The sequence below is a fragment of the Marmota marmota genome, unplaced genomic scaffold, assembly GCF_001458135.2.
Source record: "Marmota marmota marmota unplaced genomic scaffold, marMar, whole genome shotgun sequence".
In the NCBI taxonomy this organism is placed as follows: domain Eukaryota; kingdom Metazoa; phylum Chordata; class Mammalia; order Rodentia; family Sciuridae; genus Marmota; species Marmota marmota.
In genome coordinates, this window is record NW_026000229.1 from 48,825,845 (window position 1) to 48,845,039 (window position 19,195).

The following is a 19,195-nucleotide window of genomic DNA, read 5'->3' on the forward strand; positions in this document are numbered from 1 at the left end:
GTCTGTTGAATTCTGAGACATTTTCATATGAATTACAGAAATACACAGACACAACCCTAACCCTAACCTCTAACCCTAACCCCCATGAACATATTCTGTTTTATTTTTACAATGGGTCACTTTCACAATGAGCTAGAAAGTTTGCTTCCACACATTTATAAACATGGTATTTCTGTCTGAAGTTGGGAAAATGTTTCTTTTTCAACAATGTCCATGACTCCATGGAAAATCAGTGTCTTAATGATCTGATTTGCAGAAAATGCTATTTGAATTTACTTGAGCCACAGAGGAATTATTTCTACCTTTTATTTCATTCTTCCTACAGGCAGAGATGGTATGTTTGACTCTATGGGAAGTTAGAAAAGCCCATGACTACAATAATACACATGAAACATTCAAATGGTTGAGAAAAAATTAAAGGACTTTAAGTTTTATGGTTTTAGATGGGATATGCATAAAAATAGGCATATCAATTCTCCATTTTTAAAGAAATAATATTTTCCTGATTATAAAATACATAAAACTTTACTTTTAAAATTTCAGAAATTATTATATTGCTGGTGGGACTGCAAATTGGTGTAACCACTATGGAAAGCAGCATGGAGATTCCTCAGAAAATTTGAGATGGAACCACCATTTGACCCGGCTATTCCATTCCTTGTTTATACCCAAAGGACTTAAAATCAGCATACTACAGTAATGCAGCCAATGTTTATAGCACAATGCAGTCAATGTTTATAGCAGCTCAATTCACAATAGCTAAACTATGGAACCAACCTAGGTGTCCTTCAATAGAGGAATGGATAAAGAAAATGTGGTATATATATTCAGTGGAATATTATTCAGCTTTAAAGAAGAGTGAAAGTATGACATTTGCCAGTTAAATGGATGGAGTTTGAGAATATCATGCTAAGTGAAATAAGCCAGTCCCAACAAACCAAAGGCATAATGTTTTCTCTAATATATGTATGTTAATTCACAATAAGGCAGGAAGCACTAGAGAAGAATAGCATTACCTTAGATTAGGTAGAGGGAAATGAAGGGAGGGCAGGGGAGGAGATGTGGGGATAGGAAGGATAGTAAAAGGAAACAGACATTATTACTTTATGTATATATGTGACTGCATGACCAATGTAATTCTACAACATGTACACTCAGAGAAATAAGAAATTATATCCCATCTATATATGATATAGCAAAGTGCATAAATGCATTCTATTGTCATGTCTAACTAATTAAAATTAAATTAAAATAAAAAATTAGAAAATATGTTAAAGGCAATAAGAAAAAAAAATCTCTTGTGAATCTTTACCCAGAGATAACTACTGTCTATAGTTTGAAAAAAAAAATACTTTGGGCCTCATGCTTTGCAGAAAAACCCTTGGAAATTCTTAATGAAATTATGCATCACTTGCTGAGTTACAAGTGATTTTTTTAGCCAGGGTGTGTTTTTTTTTTTTTTTGACTTACCATATCACAAACAATTTTATGTCAAATTTTATTTAGGAAGTCAATGTGACAGGTTTTCGATGGACTGGATATACTTATTACATTAATGTTGGACTATACATTGATTTTATTTATATTACATTTATCTTCTTTATCCTTAGTCAATACATATTTACTGCAGACCCACTATAAGCCTAGCATTGTTCTAGGCAGTGAGGACAAGGAGAAGAATGAAACAGACAAAATCATTACCACCTGTGAATTTGCATTCAAAAAGGGAAGACAGGTGACAATCAAATAGACAAACACGCAGTGTGATAGGTGGTATAGTAGTTCTCTGCCTATTATTTAATAAAAGCTTTGCATATGGACTTCCACAGATTCTGACTTGTATTTTCAGAATAAAATCTTATTTAATAAAAACTGAAAAAGTCAGGCACAGTGGTGCACCCCTGTAATCCCAGTAACTCAAAAGATTGAGGTAGGAGGATTTTAAGTTCAAAGCCAGCCTCAGCCATTTAGCAAGACCTTTTCTCAAAATAAAAAATAGAATGTGTCAGGGGTGAAGCTCAGTGGAGCTCTCTTAGGCTCAATCCCAAGTACCATCCAAACAAACAAACAAAAACGAAAAGAAAAAAAATAAAAGAAACAGTTTACAATCCTTATCTACAGTTTGGGTTTGGATGTATTATAACTGCACCCAAAACTCCAGAGAATCAAGAGTGCTCAATTGTCCAGTACTTCAAAATAAATAATCTCAAATAGGCTTAAAATAACAATTATTATATCTCTTATTGCTCTGTAGATTGACTGGGCTCAGTTGGGCATTTCTTACTTGGGGTATCCTACACATGCAGTCGGAGATAGCTGGGGCTCAGACATCCACGGGTCTTATGGTATTTGAACTTTTAATATAATATGTAACATCCCCTTGAGAGAGCTTTCCAAGTGCATAAGGCAGAGGCTACTCTACTTTTAGCCTCTCGCCAGAAATCACAAAAAATCCCTTATACCATACTCTACAGAGAGGACTAAGACTCTAGATTCAATATACTAGAGGTCTTCACAAAGTTGTGTGCATACCAACAGGCATGGTTCATCAGGGAACCTTTGAAGAGACTGGATACCATAGCAGGAAATGTGGCTTAGACAAAATGAAATTACACAATCACAGATCACCCCACAGAGCTCAGCATAAACTAGGTAAAGATCCCTTTCTAAAACAATTTCAAAGACACAAGCCTGCTAACTCTCTGGATCAAGTAAAGCTGGCAGAGGGAAGAATTGCTGATAGAGCCATTGTCTCCATAGGCATGACTCTGATGGGTGGGGCTGGTAAACCTAGACATCCTTTTGTTGGGGAGAGAGGACTCCTGCCACTGGGAGTACGAAAGCAGTATTTGTTTCTTTTCTCCAGAAGGAGCTAAGCACATCTGAATACCCAATTCTGCTCTGTTCAGCGCACCGGGTATACTGTGCTATCGCTGCCCTACGATACACACAGTGGCAATCTGGTCCTATAACTCCTAAATGCATTTTGGACCTGATGCTAGTCTCTTTAAGTGCATTTCATTCCCACTGTTTCACAAGAACCTCATTTTTCAGATTAGGATACTGAGGCACAGAAATGAAACAGTTTGCGCCAACACATAGATAAGTGGTATCCCAGGATTCAAACCCTAACAATCCAATACCACAGCCCATTCTCTTGATGGTTGCACTCCTCTGCTTGGAGAAAATCACTTCAATTCTCTGGGTTGCAGGTTCCTCATCTGTAAGAGAGTTAACACCCCTTCCCTTACACACTTGTGCTAAGAAGTGAGAGTCTGCCCAGTTTTGCCACCTAGAAGCTATGGAACCTTGCACAAATTGTTCAACCTTTCTGAGCCGTGGTTTACTTATCTAATCAATGAGTACATTATATTCTTATGAGAAGCTGATGGCAGGATGCATATAAAGTACAGTGTATGGCATAAGAGGCTTGATAAATGCTATTAATTGGCATTAATATTATTGCTGTAAGACAGTTTTGAGGTTCTTTACTTAAATCTAATACCCTTACAAGTCTTGCTGAAATTTCTGTTATTTTGTCTGATTTTTACTGTTCTCTTATTTTCCCACCCAGGAAACAGCTGCACATTTGGGCAGAGGGACATAGAAAGCATTGGTAGATAGTCACGTTGCCACCACAGATGTCCCTGCCTTGGCTGAGGACAGAAGACAGCAGCCAATATTCACAGAGGACTGCAGATGTTCTCCTTTAACTTGGATCAGAAGGGCTATTATGGACAACACAATGTGTGGGTATTGCAGACTTTTCTGTTCGAAATGGAATATTGCAGAATATGCACACATTCATCCAAAGCTTATTGAATACCTACTCTGTGATGATTGTCTTGGAAATACAAAGATGAATGGGACATACTCCCTGTCCCCTAGGACCACAAAATACAGACAAGGAGACAAAACACACATAATTAACTATAGTGCAGTGTGAGGAGTTCTATGTATAGCAGAAATACAAACAGTGGTTGATCTCAGAAGGAGACATTTTGTCAGAAGAGGCTTAGAAGGAGACAAGGGAGGCTTCTTGGAGGATGTGGTATTTTATCAGTTCTATAAATAATGAAAGGACTTTAATAAGAGATAGGGTAGGACAAAGATCACGGAGGTGGAGGAAATGATATGAAGGCAGATGGAAAGGAAGGACAGGGAGCTACTTGTTAGAGCAGGGGGTGTGACAAGTGCTACAGATGGCTGGGCCACCTCCATCCATGACTTCACCTTCCCTGGTCATCTTCCATAATGTGACACCTTCTGGTCATTGAGTCATAAGCAGAAGATTGCTGGGTTAGGATTCGGGGAGAGTGTTTCCCTTACCTGTAAAAACAGGACAGGCTCAATTAGCAGGCACTTTCCTTCAACTTTTGCCCTTCACAGTCTCTCCTTTCTCCTCCTGGGAATGGTGGGTGAGATTCCTGTAGGGGTATCTTGAGGTCATGGGGTGATAAGCAGAAGAAAACCATAGAGAGACAGGAGCTTGGGCCATCATCAGGCACCTTACCAGCCCTTGGGTGGTAGACCTCTTAATTTCTTATTTGGTGAGAAAAATAGCTCTCTGTTTGTTTAAACCAGAGTACACTGGATGTTCTGTTAATTCCAAAGGAATTAATAGAGGGGGTAATAATGACTTAAGGAATATAAGGCCAAAAATAAATAAATAAATGAAAGAGGGGGATCTATATTGTGAAGGGCCATAGAGTCCACATGTGGAATGACTGTTCCTTATGTAGTAAGCAGAGGTGAAGTGTAGCCAGGTGGTAGAGCTCAGCATGCAAGAGGTCCTCGATTTTATCCCAGCACATTAAACAAAAGCAAAAAACACTTGTTATTTACTGGGCAATGGGAAACCAGAGAAGGTTTGTGAATAGTAATAATACTGAAACTGTGCTGTAGGAGAAATTATTTGACAACAAAAGAGAAAGTGCTTGGAATCAAAGAAACTGAGTAAGAAGAAGTTCTAATGGTTGCTGTACAAAGTAGTGCCTCCTATTACAATCTCCATCACTAGCAGGTATATCTGTATCATCAGATATATGCAATTGATCATTTCTATATTTAGGTAAAGTGTACTTATAAAACTTGGTCCTGTTACTAATTTGTAAGTCTAACTAAGATGATATTTTGCTCTACAAATCAGTTCCTTAAGCGTCCTTTGCAACCAGACTATAATTCTTCCCCTCATTCTTTCCCATTTCCTACTTAAAATTTTTCCTTTCCCACCACCCTTAGTAGGAGGGTAGTAATAAACAATGAAGGGAGGGAGACAGGTGAAGGCATTTCACGGGAAGAACGAACCAGTCTTGTGAATTGTTTAAATGTGGCAGGTCAAGAAGCAGGATGAATGAGAAATGACTCCAAGCTAAGGCCTATGTGGCTCAAAGTCAGGAAAGAGAATGAAAGGCATGCAGAAGGGGTGGGAAATAGTGGGTTCCTCAGGCCAGTGACTGCCAGAAACTGTCTACATTGGGTGGATCCCTTCAGGGAGACCTCCTGGTGCTGCACCTTGGTTTAGGGGATATAAAGATCAGTGAGACCCTTGAGGATCTCACACTTCATCCATTTGTAAACATTCATTGAGTTGTCTACTGGTAACCAGGCTTTGTGTAAGTGAACACAAATACAATATGCTAAGTTCCAGGGCTCATGGTGTTTGATAATAGAGAAAAACAGATAAACTAACAATGGCAAAGCAAGACATGCCACAGGTATGTGGCGGAAATGTTGGGATAAGCAGAAAATTGGAGGGATGTCTGGGATGCCTTCACAATGGAGAGGACCTGTCTGAATGCTAAGTAGGCAAAAGTATTCCAGACAGAATAGACAGTATGTGACCAAGGTGTCACCACACCTAGTACATCCTGCCATTGGGTTGCTGCAGCAGTGGTAGGGGAGGAGTATGTGTAATTAAGTGGATGAATGAAGCCCAAAATGTAATCTGCAATTTACTTGCGCAATTTTCTTAACCACTCTGAGCCTCCTTTGCTTCTCTGTTAAATGGGAATAATTCCGTAGGACTTTTACAAGGATTAAATGGGATAATGAATGCTTAACACAGTGCCAAGCATAGTAAATGCTCAATAAATGTTAGTTGTTGTTATCCAGTAGGTCACAAGCTGGATTAGATGGGCATTTTAGAAAGACAGAAGTAGTATGTGCGAGCAGACTGTGGATACAGGAAGTCCACCTGGGAGCAAGAAGACGGAGCTCAGGGTGATCAGTGGTAGTGGACAGCCCTGGAAGATGATCAGAACATAAATATCCAGTTAGCCCAAATAGAGTTTCTTAAATTAGGCTGGCATAGTAAATTGTAAATTCAAATGCTGCAAAATGAAAACAATCAGACTACTAGTAAGCTGGGAAAAATGTTTAATTTATGGAATCGATCCTGAAGGTACTGGCATTTCCTTTAATTCTAGAGGGTCAGGTAGCTTCATTCAATGTAATATGTTTTGCACGTTTCCATCAGATTCTATTACACCATGGCCTTTATTCAGGCAATGGAGTATTTAATCAGATACAAAAAGTATGTCTTGAATATTTACTGTGCGCAAAGTATTAGTAAAAGTGTCATAATCTTTAGCACAAGATCCAAGTTTGTTCGACAAGGTTGTTCTTGTGCCAAAGAGCCCTGGGGGAAAAGAATGTATGATTTTTTAAATTTGAGGATGTAGAAGCAAAAAAAAAATAGTTATAAACAACTCTGAAAATTCAATCACTGATTCTTTCTAAACTAGTATAATACTCAAAATAAGAAAAAAAAAATAACCTCAAAATTTTCTCATGGAATTTGTTCAGGTCCCAAACAATAACATGATTCTACGGTGCTGTCCTGAGCTGCATCAGCAGGGGAAACCAAGACACCTCCTCAGCTGTCTGTGGACCTCAAGAGGGTTTGTTCTCATGGATACACGTGAGTCTGAATGTTCACCAGGGTTTCCCACAGTTCTCTCAATCCAATGGTGGGTGGTGTAGTAAACAAAATCACCACAGACACTAGGACCATTGATCTAGAACCTACCATGTGCACATTGCTTATCACTAATCTGTATAGTAGCCATGACCCAGGCATCGCCATCCCCATTTAACAGAAGAAAAGAATGAGTGCCCAAAGGTTCAGGATGAGGAGGCAAGCTGAGGCTAAACTGGGGTTGGCTGACTGTAGCTAAGTTCTTTCCACTTCTTTGGTGCCTTCTGAAACTACCTGGTGGTTGATCTGACTGACTCTTCAATAGACTTTATGTTTATTGTTCAGACAGACACATAGTTTGATTTGCCTTCTAGATTTTTTTTTCTTAACATTTTCCCTTCCAGATTATAAGAACAATAAACACTCATTGGAGAAAATAGAAACACATAGAAGCATTATACCTACCATTTTTTGGTTAGGTTGCCAAGGTGAAATTTCATTGTCCTCATTTCAAAAGGAGTGCTCACTTTCTCTCTCTCTCTCTCTCTCTCTCTCTCTCTCTCTCTCTCACCCCCCACCTTTCTTCCCCCTCCCTCTTTATCTTTTGGTACCAGTGATTGAACTCAGGGGCACTCAGTCACTGAGCCACATCCCCGGCCCTATTTTGTATTTTATTTAGAGACAGGGTCTCACTGAGTTGCTCAGTGCCTCGCTTATGCTGAGGTTGGCTTTGACCTTGCAATCCTCCTGCCTCAGCCTCTGCAGGGTGCACCACCATGTCCAGCAGGCGTGCTCTCCCTTATGCGTTGAATTGAAAAGAAAATGCTTTCAATCTTTGTTCTGTCAAATTTCAATTATATCAAATGAATAGGTTCTGTGGTGAGGAAAGGATTTTCTTTCTTTTTCTTTTTTTTTCTAAATGAGAGTCAGAGGTAGAGGGTGGCGTATATAAGCAGTTTCTTGGACATGGCAAGAAGGATGTCCTTCTATGGTCACCGTGGTACAGGCTCAAGCTCACATGTTTTAGGAATCCATGTGTGTTACATACAAGTTTCAACAAGTAGATCCCAATCCATTGCCACAGCCTTCTACCAGGGCTGAAGGAGGGTCTGTGTGTTGGTTGTAAGCCAGTGATGCAACAATGATAATCTTGTTTCTATGTTAAAAAAAAAAAGACACAGAAAGACAGATGTCATATGAAAAGCACAGGAAGAGCAGTTGCCCAGTGCCAGTGCCCCGCTATATCCATGTGCCCAGCCTATGTATTAATGCTACTAAACTCTGAGACTACCCATCGGCACTTGAGATAACTGCTGCCTTTCCCTTTTTCACTAAGGCTCCAAGAACATGTATATTCTAAGATTCTGAGGCAACTCTGCCCTGTTTTTCATATTTTTTATTAGTGCTTGAAACTTTTCTGGCTCCCAGCTGGAGTAATTTCTCTAGCTTGAAATGTGCTTTTCAAAGTGATTTGACCTCAATATATTTAAATTAGCAAAGTTCACACAAAAATCTTAATTCCTCACTTCTCTTGTCAAATCAGAAGATCTGGCTATACGGGCTAGAGTTCATAGATGACAACAACTGGCTGAGACGGTGGCCCCCTTGAGATGTGGTGGCCACTGCTCCTGAGTGCCCTACTGCTCTGGATACTGGAGTTGCAGTCGCTGGTTTCATTGCTTTAGCACCTTGAGCTTCTTACAAGAAGGGGGCATTTCTCAGTGCTCATAGCTCTATATCTAAGGCAGGGAGATGAAAAAAAAAGGCAGAGGGGGAGGGTGTTGGGCTGCCAGCCAGCTTCAGGCATGAAATGTGTGCCTTGTGTCTTAAACATATCTGATGGTCAGCACTCAGGACTCTTGGCTCCACCACAGGTTCAATTTGTAAGTACTGGTCCTGGGTTCTAATCCCACTTTGTTGCAAGTTGGTGGTATGACCTTGAACAAGTCACCCTCTCACTTTCCTTCCCTTGTCTGTAAAATGAGGCTTTAGCCATGACTTCCTGTGGCCTCTTATCTCAGAAGCTTCCCCGGTGTAGCACACTGTCTTCTTTTTCTGTTTCATCTCTTTGTCAGGGTTACCCTAGGCACTTAGCTCTAGGGCAGGTGATCCTGACTGAGGAAGGAGAAAGAACACCGAGGGAGGGGCATGAGAGGAGGAAAAAACCAATGTAAGGAGAAATTCAACCCAGAGATGAGCAGAGAAGTGGTGAAGAGAAGGAGTTCCAAAGCTGGTGTTTAAAACATCCAACAATGAGGTAAGTATGACCCGTATCGTCTTATAATTTACACAAAATTGCATGACATTTTAAGAGAAATATTTATTATAGAAAACATGAGAACTGAGAAATTTAAAAAGTAAAGGAAAAAAATCAACTATAATTGTACCACTTAAAGTCAAGGACTGTTTAACTTTGGGAATATGGTTTTCCCTAAGCTTTTCTTTAAAATTCTTTTTATAAATGATATAGGATACAACTTTGATTTGAAAACAAAATATCATTAACTGTTCAAGTTAAAACATGGTATAGGTATACTGGTACACTTTTGTTTGCTTGCTTGCTTTTTACATAGGCAGAACTTCAAGCAAAATGCAAAACAAACTTTTTTGTTATTACAAAAAAAAGTCGAACAAAATTTTTTGTTATTACCCTTTCTATTTACCAGTATAGCTTAAGGGTTTTTACATCATACTGAAATATGAAGTATTGGTTTTATAATTAAAGAGTTTTAAATAAGACCAATTTGCAGAGTTTTTAATGAAGGAATAATTGCATTCTGACTTTTAGGACTTAAAAGCATGTTCCTACAATCATTTTTCTTTTCTTTATTCTTTTTTTTTTCTTTTTCTTCTTCTTCTTTTTAAAGTAAAGGTTTTCCTTTGGGAAGGCCTGAGGTGTCATTTCAAAGGTCAAGCATTCCTTATGTCTATTATATCATGAGAAAGCCCCCTTAAAATTGATGATTGTACCAGTTTTCTCAGCATAGCCTAGAGACAGTTACATTCGGGTGTAGATAACCTCTTTTTGATGCACAAAGGTAAGAAGACGCAATTAAAAATGTTTATAAAAGTGAAAGAATAACCTCACTGCTGAGAAAGAGCGTATCTATAACTTTTCTTGTCATTTAGTAGACTCAGACACAGGAAAGAGGAGAGGCCACCTCTGCCCAAGTAGGGGCACTTGTTTGCAGTTCAGCTTACCTGATTTGCAGAAGATCTCTAATCTTATCAGAATTGAACTACCTGCCTTATTCATTTTCTGCTTTGCTGATACCCAAGCTGGCCTTTAAAAAAAAAAAATCAAGAATGCTAAAGCCTGGGGCATACTTCTGGGTGTTCTTAAGATTTAAATGCCACTGCTTAAAGAGTTAAAGATCTCTGAGGATGCGGTGTAAGGACGATATGGCAAATCACCCACTGGAGATGCTCCCCTTGTCCTTTACCAAAACAAAGTCTGAGGAACATGGAATGCATCCAACAATTTAGGGAAATTCTACCATGCCAAGCCAAAGATTAGTATTAGATTTTTTTTTTTAAGGTAGAGAAAGTTCTCATTGTAATAATTTATCTTTGAAAACAAGAGTTTATTTTTCATTTATCAGAAGTTCAACATTTCCCTCTTAGGAAAAATGCTTTGAGGGATACATTATATCCAGGAAAACACTCACTAACAACATATTTGTGTTTTTCAGCTTAAACTAAAAACCCTTCTTAAGAGATTAAAAAAAAGAAAAGAAAAGAAATTTCATCATTAGGACCATCCCATTGGAACTGGCTGTTAAGAGTTTGGTGATTTTGGCTTTGTTTATGGCCTCAGTAATTGTTTTAATATACAGCAAGGGGAAAGTTGCCCCCCAAAGGTATTTTTAAATAAAAGGAAAGACTCTCTACAGTACCTGTTCTGTTGCCAAGAGGAATTCAGTTCTGTACCTGAATGAAAGCTTAGTATTTGGAAACTAGGTGTAACTAGCACTTGGAGATAAGGCAATTCAATTGAATTGTAAAGGGGACAACTTTAAAATTTTGTATCAGTTACACTTATTAGAAAAAGAAAGAGAATAAAGGAGAAGAAGTAAAAGAAAAATACCCTTTTTAGTCAATATGGTCAGAAAGAAAGATACACTTAAGTGAGTTGCATTCTGATAAAATAAAAAATTTAGCTCTTAAAGCCCTAAATTCTACTCCCTATACCAAAGTCTCAAATTATAAGTAGGTTGACTCAAGATTGGGGATGAATGTGTTTTGGTACAGGTTGATTTCTAAATTAAAGACGGTTCCTTTACTTCGAATTCTCTCTTTCAGAATTTGTCATGCTGAATCCTTCTAGATTTTATGATGCTTACTCAAATTTTAAATGAAAACCTTTTTTTTTTCTAGTGAAGCTCACTATATGTGATTGACATGTTGGTGGGAGGCACAGGGCCTCTGCAAAAACATTTGAAAATGAAACACTCCTAGTGCATAATCCTTTCCTCAGCTATGAAGGTTTTCAAATAAGTGAAAAAGAGAAAAACGCACGTGAGATTTTTGCCTACAAGAAGAGGGTATGTGCATATGAATCTCACTGTGAAGTGCTGACATTTGACACCGTTTTGAACCCTGAATGCAGCTGGTCATGGGCCTCTGAATTCTCTCTCACCTTGTTCCTTGTGGCCTCTCACTTATCCCTCTGGCCAAGTGCCCTGTGCCTTTCCAGATTCTTGTTCTGCAGAGGCTGAAAGCAGGGCAGAGGCTATGCCCGCAATGTTAAAGCAGGGTTCAGCAACAGTTATCACCGGTTATCATTCCAAAGAGACCTCAACCTGAGCTAGTGGAAATTATCTGTTGGGGTACAACAGCTTTGGTGGGTTTGTAAATAGCCATAATTGAATAAGTACCAGACACAGTGCTTTGGGAGAGCTCCTTTCCTGAAGGAGCTGCTCTAGATATGTTGTTGGGACTTCTGTGGTGCGGTCGCCATGGAAGCATTAGGGTGTGGTGAGAGATTAGGCGGCTGCAAAGTCATTGTGCCTTGCCAGATAGAATTATCCTTTGATGTATACTGGGGTCTAAATTGTTTTCTTTCCTTTGATACATTTAAAATTAAGATTCCGTGTTAATCCCTAATTAATTCCAAGATCAAGCTTCTATTTTAGCTACTTCAATGAGTGATGTTGGAATGCTTTTAGGGAAGTGAAGCCATAATAAAATAATTTCCAATTACCTTAAATACCTTGTGGGCATGGTTATTAGGCATGGCTGTATTAAGTATGGGATTTTTACATCAGAATGGCATGATTTTAAATCAGAAGTCATTTAAAGTCATAAGTGGAGTACTTATGACAAGAGTCCAAAAGAGAAAAACAGGAGAGTTAGAAACTGCTATCAAAAATGAAAGTTCAGGGCTAGGGATGTGGCTCAAGCAGTAGCGCGCTCGCCTGGCATGCTCCGGGGCGCTGGGTTCGATCCTCAGCACCACATAAAAATAAAATAAAGATGTTGTGTCCGCCGAAAACTAAAAAATAAATATTAAAAAATTCTCTCTCTCTCTCTCTTTAAAAAAAAAAATGAAAGTTCACCTTAGTATGAAAATGCTAAGTGCTGAAGTTGTGGCTCAGTGGTAGAGCGCTTGCCTAGCCCACGTAAGGCACTGGGTTCGATCCTCAGAATCTCATATAAATAAATAAGTAAATAAAAATTCTATTAATAAAGGTAATTCTGTCCATCTATAACTAAAAATATATTTTAAAAATACTGAATCATGAGTTGTAAGACTTATATGGATTAAATATTAAGTCTAAAAACTCAGTTTAAAACAGCTGGAAAAGATGAAGAAAGATGGAAGGAGGTATGGAGAAAGAAGGGAACCTGTGGTTGATCAGAGCTTTTTCTAATCTGAAATCTGCAAAGTCAACCCCTGCTCCTGCAGGGCATCATGCAGGCCCTGACAGGGTCACAGACAGCTGACCTGGGCTGGATCCAGGCAAAACTGTGAGGGACTTAATGAGTCACCCTTTCAGACATTCCCAGCATTCTCATCTCAGGTGTTTGCACCTGAGCCCTAGAAGGAGACGAATTCTTTATAGCAAGGAAATTAAAGAGCATGGTAATGACCACCAAATAATGTTGACATTTGGTAATCATTTGTCACTGATTTGCAGGAGGGTCACAATTTAAAACACTTAGATTCCTCATCTTCATAAATGCAGAATACTTGTCAGAGTATGAGTTTGAGATATTGTTTTGGGGGCGGGGGTTGTCACAATTTCTATTTTTTTAATTCAGCCCTCTACCCTGTCTCAAGGAAAGAGTGAACTTGCATTGTTTGGTCATCATTTTCTGTTTGCTCTCATTTGCTCTGGAAGTTGGGTGGAAGCAGGTGATTTCCTGCTTCTTTTTCTCACCCCTAATTAGGGGCTTGAGTCCCCTATGATAATATCTTGAAAGACACTATGCCATTTTCAGCGGGTGGGGCAGGGAGTGAGCAGGACACTCTCCTTCTGCACTAAGGCAACAACCTCAGGGCCCACATATCCGCATCAGTCCTGAAAAGGCCTGTACCTGCTCTACTGGGTGCTAAGTACTTTAATATCACCTGCTATGAAGATTTCATTTGATGAGACTCTGGGTCAGCCAGTGAAGACAACTGAGGTCCAGCCAGACACATGTTAGGTGTGGCATCATCACAAAAATTGGGTTTGCAAGGAGCAGTGGTGCTCACAGCCTATAATCCCAGCCTCAGCAACTTAGTAAGACCCTGTCTCAAAATAAAAAGTCAAAAGCACCGAGGATGTAGCTCAGTGGTAGAGCACCCCTGATTTCAATCTCTAGTACCAAAACAATAAAAAATAAATAGAAAGAAGGTTGCATTGGGTTTGAGTGCCCACTCTGCGGAGATAAAATGAGACACAGGTTGAGCATCTCTCATCTCAAACTCCAAAATCCAAAAGGCTCCAAAATCCAGAACTTGTTCCAAGCATTTCAGAGGCGGGGTGCGCAGTCTGTGCTATATATATTCATGAACAGCTACAACAAGGGAATGAGCTGTCTGCTCTCATTTCACACACAAATGTGTAGGATGATCCTGTTTTGTTTTTTGTTTGTTTGTTTGTTTGTTTTCCTAAATTGCTGAGGCTGATCTCAAACTTGCGATCCTACTGCCTCAACTTCCATAGTGGATGGGATTATGGGCATGTGTGCCATGACACCCAGCTATGACCCATTCTTAAACAAGGCCCTTATGATGCCAATGTGGGAAGCACACTAGGGCCTTCCAGGTGAAGATGGCCAGGCTGCAGTTAGACTTCAAAGTTTGATGTTTGAGGTTTTATTGGTACAATGATAAAACGTAGGTGGATATAGTAGGCCTCAAAACGGAGCCATGTCATTAGATCCAAAGGGTTTTAGATCGGCTATTATTGATCTGGCTGACAAATGCAGACCTGCTGAGCCAAACCCTCAGAAGGTGCAGGGCTAGGAATTTTCATTTTGCAGGAGATCCTGACAGACTAATATGAAGATGAGAACAAGTCTAGAGGCCAAACACAAAGCCCTGAGTACTGGTACTATTATATGCAGAACAGAAGCCAGTTTCTAGATATTCATGATTACTGCTCAAAAGATCTGTTCGTGCAATTTCTGAAGTGATTATTAGAAAAGTGTGTGTGTCTGTGTGTATGTGGGTTGTGAGTACCTGTGTATCAATGTTTGAGATGATAAATCTGAGAGTGTGTTTGAGAATGTGTATGTGTTAACGACTTGTGTGTGTTTGAGAGTATGTGTGTGTGCATATGTGTACGTGTGTTTATACTGCAGGACAAACGGGACTCTCCTAACTGACCCTTGGGATTTATGCCAGCACCACTGATTGCATTTGATTTCCATGACTTTGGTCAAGCTTCCAGAGACCAAAGCTCCACAAGTCCTTACCGAATTTAACCCCTATGAATTTTATGCACTGGGGAATCACAGTAGAGTCACTTGAAAAGTTACCTTTAGTTCACACTAATTTGCAGAAGGAAAGCTGCACAAGCTACAGCTTTATCAAAAATTTCTCTGAGATCTCAGTTTGGCATGGACTGAAATTGGGGGCCAAGATTCCTACAAGTCAGAAGGCTGGCCAGTACATATTTCATAAAGGATTGTTTGCACCTCAATAGCCTCAATAAGCTTTTGTTGTCTTTCAACCACAAACTCCACAGTGTCAAGAGCCTTTCATTCAATGCATGTAAGTGAGATAACACTGTTTCTGAATGACAAATGCCAGCTCTGAGTTTTCCTCTTGCTCTCTCATTCTCTTTTCTCCTGGGTTGGGCCCAGACTTTGCATGTCAATTCAGTTCAGTTCCATTTAACAAACATTTATTCTACACTCTGTAAGCTCCAAGCTCTAGCCAAGGGCCATGCATTTGTATTTGCAGGCCAGGGGGAAGGGAGGAGGGTCAAGAAAGAAAGATGAATAAGACCTTATTTCTGCCCTCCAAAGAGTTTCCAAGACACTCTAGATAACAATATAATAAAGGCTAAAATAGGAATTTACCCAAAGTTTAGGAAGAAGGAAGGATTATTCTTTCAGAAGTTTTGGAAAGTACACTTGATCAGAGTCTTAAAAAAGGATAAATATTTCATACATGTTTTTAATTCTATCATGGTACTGGACATGTATTATAATAACTAAAAATGTTTTGAACACTTATTACACTTATTATGTATGTATAATCCCCATAATAATCTTGAATAGTAATAAACACAGCTGTTACCCATATTTCTCAGACGAGGAAACAGAGGCACAGAGCAATTGAAGTAACATACCCAAGCTCATTCTGAAATGTACATAAATTTTTTGTTAGTATTTATATTTGTTCTAATGATAACTTCTGTGGTAATTGACATTTTAAAAATTTTGAATCTTTGAATTCATAAACATAAATCTCAATTTAAAATTGTTACAATTATTAATGCATATTTATTATACAAATCAATGCATTTCACTGGACATTTTTATATATATATACATATGTGTATATATGCATATATATATGTGTGTGTGTGTGTGTGTGTGTGTGTATCTTGCTTTGATCATGTCCACCCTCCCTTCTACCATCTCTTGCCACCTGTTTTATCCCCCAACACCCAGGCACCATCTTCTTCTTTATTGGTCCCTTTTCTACTTCTAGGTGAGGTCATTGTTTCTTTTATTTCTCTATTTGAAGATTCCATGTATGAGAGGAATTTGCCATTGATATTTGTCTTTCTGTGTCTGGCTTATTTCACTTAACATGATGACCTCCAGTTCCATCCATTTTCCTGCATATGACATGGTTTCATTCTTCTTTATGGCTGACTAGTACTCCATTGTCTATGTATAAATTAGACCAAAAACTATGCAACTCCAGGAAAACGTAGGGTCAACACTCCAACATGTAGGCACAAGCAACAGCGTTCTTAATAAGACCACTAAAGTTCAGGAAATAATGCCAAGAGTTAATAAGTGGGATGGCATCAAATGAAAAACTTCTGCATAGCAAAGGAAACAATTAAGAATGTGAAAAGTGAGCCAAGAGAGTGGGAGAAAATCTTTATTAACTACTCTCCTGAGAGAGGATTAATACCCAGAATATATAAAGAACTAAAAAAAACTTAACACCCAAAAAACAAACAACTCAATTAATAAATAAACAGACACTACCCCAAAGAAGATGTACAAATGACCAACAAATATATGAAAAAATGTTCAACATCTTTAGCAATTAGAGTAATGCAAATCGAAATTACACAGAGATTTCATCTCATTCTAGTTAGAATGACAGCCATCAAGAATACAAATATTTGGTTTTTAAAATCCTCAATGACATGACTCTTTATTCATTCAAAAGTTCAATCTCCATGAGTCTATATAATTTCTATAGTTTTGCCTGTTGCTGATTTCTTGTTTTAGTCCATTGTGATTTATTAGGATGCAAGAAATTATTTTAATTTTTTGAATGTGTTAAGACTTGCTTTTGAACTATGAGATTTAATAATATGAGATCTATTCTGGGAAATGTTCCATGTGCTGATGAAAAGAGTGTGTATTCTGAAGCTATTAGATAGAATATCCTGTAGATATCTGTTAAATCCATTTGGTCTATAGTGTAATTCAATTTTTGTCTGGATGATCTATCTATTGGTGAGAGTGGAGTATTGAAGTCACACACTATTATTGTATTGGGGCCTCTCTCTCCCTTTATGCCTCTAGTGCTTATTTTATAAATTTGGGTGCTTTGATGTTAAGTGCATATATATTTATAATTGTTGTTGCTGTTGTTATTATTATTTTTATTAGGTACTTGGGATTGAACTCAGGGGTGTTTTATTACCAAGATAGATCCCTAGTACTTTTTATTTTTTATTTCGAGACAGATAGGGTTTCACTAAGTTGTCGGGCCTAAGTTACTGAGACTGGTCTTGAACGTGGCCAGCCTCCTGCCTCGGCCTCCCAAACTGCTAATTGCAGACATGCATCCCACTCTGTTATATATTCTTGATGAAATATTTCCTTTATTCATGTGTAGTGACCTTCTGTCTTTTTTAACTGATTTTGGCTTAAAGTCTGTTTTGTTGGATATGAGCATAACTACTCCTGCTGGCTTTTGGCTTCTGTTTGCTTGGAGTATCAATTTCATCCTTTCACTTTCAACAAATATATGCCTTTGCTGGTGAGGTGAACTTCTTTCAGGCAGCATATTGTGGGGGTCTTATTTTTTAATCTAGCTTTTATTTGGAGAATTAAGACCATTTACATTTTGGGTTGTTATAGAAAAGTGTGTACTTATTCTTGTCATCTTGTAGCTGTTCTTGTTGTTTTGAATATTTCATGCTTGTTTCTTCCTCTCTTATTCATTTTAGAGGTGTGATGCTTTTCTGTATTAATAATATTTGATTCTTGCCTAATTTTAATCACTTTCTTGTTCCTAATTGCTTATGTACTCTTCTAGTGTTCTCTTCTACTCTTCTTTATTATTTCATAATTAGTTTCATAATTATGTTTATATTTCTTCCTCTTCTGAGTGTATTCACTTAAGTGTCTTCTGTAATGCTTTTTCAGTAGTGATGGATTCCCTTGCCCTAATGCTTATTATGAAAGGTCTTCATTTCTCCTTCAATTCTGAAGTATAACTTTACTGGGTATCATAATCTAGGTCAGGAATTATTTTCTTACAGGACTTGAAATACATCATTCCATGTCTTCTGACCTTTAGAGTTTCTCTTGAGAAATCTGTTGTTATTCTGATGGGTTTGCTATTAAATGTGACTTCCCTCTTGCAGCATTTAGTATTTGTTCAATAATTTTAGCAGTTTGATATGTTGTAGAGAAGTTCTTTTCTATTGCAACTATTTTGGATTCTAAATGTATTCTGTAAGTGTATGTCCAAGTCTTTTCCATGATTTGAGAAACTTTCTGCTATTATTTTTCTGAGTAGCTTTTTTTGGGCCTTAGGCTTTTTTCTGAGTAGCTTTTTTGGGGGCTCTTCTTCCCTGTCTAGTCCTCTTACACATGTTTATTCTTTTTTGTATGTTCTATTTATTCATTCTTTTTTCTCTCTTTATTACTATCGGTGGTAATTCCTCAAACTTGTCTTTAACCCTTGATATTCTTTTTTTCTACTTGATCTATCAGTTAGATTTCAAATTGAGTTTTTAATCTGATTCATTGAACTTGTCATTTTCAAGATTTGTTTGTTTGTTTTGAAAAATCTCTATCTCTTTATTAATTGTTCATCACACTCTACATTGCCTTCCTTCATTCTTTCAGTTGTTCATTCGTATCCTCTTGGAAACCATTGAATTTTAAAAAATAATTCTTTTGAATTCTTTGTTTAGCATTTCATTCACTTTGATATCTTTAGAATAAGTCATTTAGAGAGCTATGAACTTTGGGAAATGTCATATTGTCTTGTTTTTCATATTTCTTGTTTATATGTGGAGATTTATGCATCTATTGGAATAGATATCTTTTTCACTTTTATGTGAGGGTCTTAATACATGGCCTTCTCTTCATGATAAGCCCTGGGATACTGGTTTATTGTATACTGTTAAGTTTAATTCCAAATGGAAGTCATAGCACAGTTTTCCCGTGTCTCCTTCAGATTTAATTAGTGGGTTTTGATCCAATGCATACGGTGCTGGAAGCTGGGAGACTTGCTTTCTCTGTAGGTCTTGCAAGAGCAGCGTCCCTCTGGTAGTTCAAGAAGTTTTAGTGTAGATAACAGCATGTGTTCAAGGTTGGGGTTTATTCACCCCTCTTTTCTTTCCTTTG

General features: G+C 38.1%; 1 long non-coding RNA gene across 4 annotated transcripts in view; it reads left to right on the forward strand.

Annotated features, from left to right (window-relative positions):
* Window positions 1-19,195, forward strand: part of LOC125613304 — a 50,123-nt gene that overhangs the window by 16,503 nt on the left and 14,425 nt on the right. For 2 of the 4 annotated variants that reach the window (XR_007343826.1, XR_007343825.1), the window contains exons 2-4: window positions 3,575-3,749; window positions 6,808-6,922; window positions 8,995-9,176. This is a non-coding gene — a long non-coding RNA (uncharacterized LOC125613304). Of the gene's footprint in view, window positions 1-3,574; window positions 3,750-6,807; window positions 6,923-8,994; window positions 10,207-19,195 lie in introns of those variants that run through there. The other 2 variants (XR_007343824.1, XR_007343827.1) reach the window with 1 other exon arrangement.